Source organism: Leptonychotes weddellii, chromosome 1, assembly GCF_054177405.1.
Source record: "Leptonychotes weddellii isolate Sample4059 chromosome 1, ASM5417740v2, whole genome shotgun sequence".
NCBI lineage: Eukaryota > Metazoa > Chordata > Mammalia > Carnivora > Phocidae > Leptonychotes > Leptonychotes weddellii.
Window position 1 is genome coordinate 5819699 of NC_138369.1, and position 6128 is coordinate 5825826.

A 6128-nucleotide genomic window follows, 5' to 3' on the forward strand; every position below is an offset into this window, starting at 1 on the left:
CACTCCCCCTGCTTGTGTTCCTGCTCTCGCTATCTCTCTCTGTCAAATAAATAAATAAAAATCTTTAAAAATAAAAATAAAAAAATTAAAAAAAAAAAAAACAAACAGGGTTCTAGAGGGGAGGGGGGTGGGAGGATGGGTTAGCCTGGTGATGGGTATTGAGGAGGGCATGTTTTGTATGGAGCACTGGGTGTTATGCACAAACAATGAATCATGGAACACTTCATCTAAAACTAATGATGTAATGTATGGGGATTAACATAAGAATAAAAAAAATAAAAATAAAAGAATATTACAGGCTAATGTTAATCAAACATACTTATTAAAAATACCTAAACTACCAGTATATATAGCACCTGGGTGGCTCAGTTAAGAGTCTGCCTTTGGCTCAGGTCATGATTCCAGGACCCTGGGATTGAGTCCTGCATCAGGCTCCCTGCTTAGCGGGAAACCTGCTTCTCCCTCTCCCTCTCCCCCTGCTTGTGTTCCCTCTCTCGCTGTGTCTCACTCTGTCAAATAAACAAAATCTTTTAAAAATAATAATAATAAACACGAAGATGGGGCCATTCATTGGCCAGGGCACCCAGAGCCAAAATGACTGCCTGAAATTTGGCCAAGTGTAATGTTTCCTGGGGTCCTATCTTTTATTAGCAACATTCTGTTTAAGAGATGGAAAGCAGTTACATCCCACTGTGCTCCATCACATAGCATGGTTAGCGGTGCAATTCATATAGTCCATGAACCCCCATTGCTGTTTACTCAGTGAATCCCAAGGGGTTCCTCAGGTAGCCAAGGGAAGGATGGATGGATTTATTTACCTATTTATGTACTTATTTTCAGCCTTAAGAAAAGGCAAAATTGGGGGCACCTGGGTGGCTTAGTTGGTTAAGCATCCGACTCTTGATTTTAGCTCGTCATAATCTTGGGGTCATGAGATTGAGCCCCGCATCTGCTCCTGCTGGGCATAGAGCCTGCTTAAGATTCTCTCTCCCTCTCCCACTGCCCCTCCCCCCACTCGGGAGCACACATGGACTCTCTCAAAAAAAGGCAAAACTGGGTTATTTAACTTTGAAGCAGTGGAGATGATCACCTCTTTAGTAATAGGGTTATTAAGTTTTAATCCTTGGTGACCCTGTTTAACTTACATTGGGCCATATTAATTATTTTAGCAAGGGATTCATAGAGTCCTATTTTATAAAGAACTTGTAAGTGCCAACCTTCATTTAAATTTATTATTTATTGTTGTCATAGATATATCCAAGATGATATATTTTAGGGCAATAGGTTCTAGGAACTTTATTATTTTTTAAAGATTTTATTTATTTGACAGAGAGAGCAAGCACAAGCAGGGAGAGCAGCAGAGAGAGAGGGAGAAACTCACTCCCCACTGAGCAGGGAACCTGAGAGGCTCATTCGCAGGACCCTGGGATCATGACCTGAGTCGAAGGCAGATGCTTAACTGACTGAGCCACCCAGGCACCCCAGGATTATGGGAAATTTAGGTAAGGCTACAGTTAAAGTAAGGCACACATATTTATCCTCTATTTTATTTTTAATTACTTTTTTTTTTTTTAAGTAGGCTCCATGCCCAGCCTGGAGCCCAATGCGGGGCTTGAACTCATGACCCTGAGATCAAATGTCATATGCTCAACCAACTGAGCCACCCAGGCACCCCTATTTTTAATTACTTTTTAAAGATTATAGTGGATATCATGTTTAAATTTGGTGTGATCCCCAGGTATAACTATATTTGAGACACAGTATTAAGTCTATGAAGCTTTTTTAATTAGTGCATTTTAGTAAATGTTAATGTAGAAGTTATGCTGAAGAGGCACAAAAGCCAATCAATGTCCCTTTTATCTTTTTCTTCCATAACTTTTTTGAGTATACAAATGTTATCACATAGTTGTTATACATGATTATTATATGTTTAACTAGTTATAGAAGTTTTTAAGATATGAAATTTTAACATACAAATTTTGGAATTCTAATTGGATCTAATTATGCATCTTTGTTTTCATTATTATATAATTTATTTCAATTCTATATTAAAATATTATGTATGGTTTTTATTTAGCTGTCTTTTATTTTCTCCCCCTGCACTAGGGATTTCTTGTTTTTAAAATCAGTAAGTAATATAAAAGTAGCACTATGGTTTCTATACCTGGCATTTGCTGGGTACCTAAAATTTAAAGTTCTCTTTTTGGGGGGGCTGGGAGTGCTTCCCAAAAAAGCTGCAGCCCTTACTTTTTTTTTACGTATTTATTTAGTCTCCTGTCTGACCTCAATTATGTTTCCCTTAAAAAAAAATAGGTATTTACCTGATAAGCTCTTGGTGGCCCCAAGTGGCCCCTCCTATGAGCATCAGCTTTTCTTCCTAGGATATCCCTATCAACTTTAGAGGGGCTGAGGTTTAAATCCAAGGGAAAAATAATGGCAGAATCCTGATTTTGTGGTAATTTCATTTTCAGGAGGATGCTTTTAGCATGCTGATAGGCAGCAGCACTCAAGAATGCCCAAGTATACTGACCAGGGGACTAACAACCTCATATGAGCTGTGAAACCTCCTCAAAGGTCTTAGGGAAGCAAAAACAAAATGTTCCTTCCTTCCTTCCTTTTTCATTACACACAGATCCCACCAGTCTCCATGGATGGAATCTTCTTTATCCCACTAGGTCAGAGAACAAAGAAGCAAAGGGATTTGCCTTTAAAGCAGCATTTAAATTTTTGGAAGCCAGGATTATCCATAGGATGGACCCCCTCCACCTAACTACTGATGACTGAGAGAGGCCTGTCCAAATTTCAAATCAAATGGATGAGTGTTTCCCAAGGGTCACAATTCCCAAGGAATATTCAATGACAGCTTTCAATGGCCCAGTGGAACACATATATTCACCCCAGACTTATTTGTCCATCAAAGTAGATTTCTCACAAAGAAGGAACAGCACCTGGGACTCAATGCTTGTCTCCTGAGCCCTCCATGGTGGCCCTTGGTGGTGCTCTAATGGTGTTGGCCGCCCAGTGGATCAGTCTCAGCACCCTCACAGTAGTCTTGAGGATAACCATTTTGTGCTTCCCACTTTCCAGGAATCCTTCACTGTGCCTCTTTTAGTATACGCCAATTATCCCTAGATGCTTCCATGATTTCTCATCCAGTAGGACACTTCGTTAATAAAATGTTGATTGGGGACCTCTCATACACCCAATCACAGTTAACTATACAAAGCAAGAATCTGGGGTCAATCTCTTACCACAACTTAGATTGGAAAACCACAGAAGAACGTGCAGACACTGTATAAGGCAGTAATCGTCAAAGTGCAAGTGCACCAGAACTCGCTGTTTGGTATAGGACAGTTGAGTAAGCCAAGAGCAGTCCAGAGGCATGCCCCCCACCAAACAGAGTCACCCTGTGCCAACTGATTTGCGCTGGGGTGACCAATTATAAAGGTGACCAGATGATAGCACAGATAGGTTAATGCCACCGAAAGTTTATTACTTACAGCTCCAAGAGAAGGGGGCACACCAGGTAATGCAGGATCAACAGGGAAGCACCAGGTCAGGAGGCAGAAAACAGGAGTGAGGGAAAAGCATAGGTCAGAGCTCTGTTGGGGTTTCTTCAGGAAAGGCAAGGCAGAGCAGGGTAAAGGTAAATACCGTGTAGCTTGAATAATCCCGGTGGGCTCTGAATCACAGTTGTCTGCTACCTAGCCCTAGGTTGATTCAGGGCAGGAGAAATACTGGATTGTTTTGTGAGAGTTAAGATAGAGGAGCTGGTTGGAGTACGGGCTCTGGAGCGGTTGGTTTGCCTATGAGAGGTGAGCTTCCAAAGAAATTAGTTATTTAGCTAGTGCAGGGGCGCCTGGGTGGCTCAGTCAGTTAAGCATCTGCCTTCGGCTCAGGTCATGATCCCAGAGTCCTGGGATCGAGCCCCACATTGGCTCCCTGCTTGGCGGGGAGCCTGCTTCTCCCTCTCCCTCTGCCTGCCACTCCCCCTGCTTGTGCTCTCTTTCTGTCAAATAAACAAATAAAATCTTAAAAAAAAAAAAAAAAAAAAAAGAATTAGCTAGTCCTTTGTCTGGAGGCAGCCGTCCACTGAAAGGCAAGCCAAAAGGGGCACTTACCAGTACATCCAGGAGCTATGGAGGAGGAAGCAGTCCAATGTAATGCACTTTCTCAGGGTGCACTGCTACCAGTTACCACCGGCTCTCTGCACTTCACAGGGCCCTCCACCCAACCCAGCCCGATAAAGCATGCAGACTGGGGTACAAGGCCAAGCAAGTTTATGTCATATTTTGGATTCGTGTGTGATGTAGTGGCCGCCAATACCCAGTTCCTAAGGGTGCAACCCATGTCAAGCCTGTCCATCATGGTGTTAACCAGCTAAAGTTGCCCAACAACTTCAGTCAGTTGCAGAGGAGCGAGCTGGATGCCACTGGGGCTCTGAGAGTCTTGAATTCTTACCGGGTTGGTGAAGATTCCACATACAAATTCTTTGAGGTTATCCTCATTGATCCATTCCATAAAGCTATCAGAAGAAATCCTGACACCAGTGGATCACTAAACCAGTCCCCAAGCACAGGGAAATGGGAGGGCTGACATCTGCAGGCTGCAAGAGCCATGGCCTTGGAAAGGGTCAGAAGTTCCACCACATTATTAGTGTTTCTCACCAGGCAGCACGGAGAGGACACAATATTCTCCAGCCCCACTGCTAGTGCTAATATAAGTAATGTTTGTAAAATTCTTACCTATTAAACAATTTAGGTAAAAAAAAAAAAAAAAAAGCTAGTCCTGGAGGGGCAGTCTCTCCAGGCAGCAAGACCCCAAAGATGTTAAAGCAATATAATACACAAAATTAAAAGCATGATTAATACAATGGTTAAGCCAATGTCCAAACACAATGGTTTCCTCTTGGATGGAAGGTGATACAAGATGGAAAAGATTCACATGGGTAAGGTAATCTTCCATTTCTTTATCTGGAAGGTAGATACCTATGGACACACTATTTTGTAGTTTATTAGCAGCACTTATGATTTTCACACTATATTCTATATGTATGCTAGAATTATAAAATTTAAGAATGGGAAAAAAAGGGATGCCTGGGTGGCTCATTCGATTAAGCATCTGACTTCGGCTCAGATCATGATCTCAGGTCCTGGGACCAAGCCCCGTGTTGGGCTCTGCACTCAGCAAGGAGTCTGCTTGTCCCTCTCCCTCTCCTTCTTCCTCTCCCCCACTTGTGCTCGCTCTCTATTTTTTTAACAGAATGGGGGGGAAATAACAGAAAAGTATTAAAATAATGTAGTAGAGGTGGGGTGCCTGGCTGGCTCAGTCAGGAAAGCATGCAACTCTTGATCTTAGGACCTTGAGTTTGAGCCCCACATTGGGGAGTTTACTTTTTTTTAAGTAAGTAGAAGGAGGGGGTCGCCTCGGTGGCTCAGAAGTTAAGCCTCTGCCTTCAGCTCAGGTCATGATCTCAGGGTCCTGGGATGGAGCCCTGCATCGGGCTTTCTGCTCAGCGGGGAGTCTGCTTCTCCCTCTCAATCTCCCTCTGTGCTCTCTCTCTCTCAAATAATCTTTAAAAAAAGGAGGAGGAGGAGGTAAAGCAGAAGAGTCAGAGAGATGGTAGTATGAGATGGACTGACATTGCTGGCCTTCAAGAAGGAAAAAAGATCCAGGAAAAAAAAGGAGAGAAGGGCATCTAGAAGCTGGAAAAAGGAAACAGATTCACCCCTAGAGCCTCCAGGGAGGAATACAGTCCTATCAATATCTTGATTTTAGTTCACTGAAACCCTTTTCAGAGTTCTGAACTCCAACAAAACTGTAAGGTAGTAAAATTTTAGTTGTCTTATGGCATTGTTTGGTAGTTTGTTATAGCAGCAATAGTAAACTAGTAACACAATGTAAAGCTAGAATATTAAGGTACACATTGTGAGGTCAAAGAGAAGTATCTATCTATATTTAGGATAGGGGCGCCTGGGTGGCTCAGTTGGTTAAGCGACTGCCTTCGGCTCAGGTCATGATCCTGGAGTCCCAGGATCGAGTCCCGCATCGGGCTTCCTGCTTGGCAGGGAGTCTGCTTCTCCCTCTGACCCTCCTCCCTCTCATGCTCTCTGTCTCTCATTCTCTCT

At 42.9% G+C, this 6128-nt stretch overlaps 1 pseudogene; it reads left to right on the forward strand.

Moving 5' to 3' along the window:
• The first annotated feature begins 557 nt into the window (after positions 1 to 557).
• On the forward strand, positions 558 to 4732 carry LOC102742109 (large ribosomal subunit protein eL15 pseudogene; annotated as a pseudogene).
• Positions 4733 to 6128: the final 1396 nt, after the last annotated feature.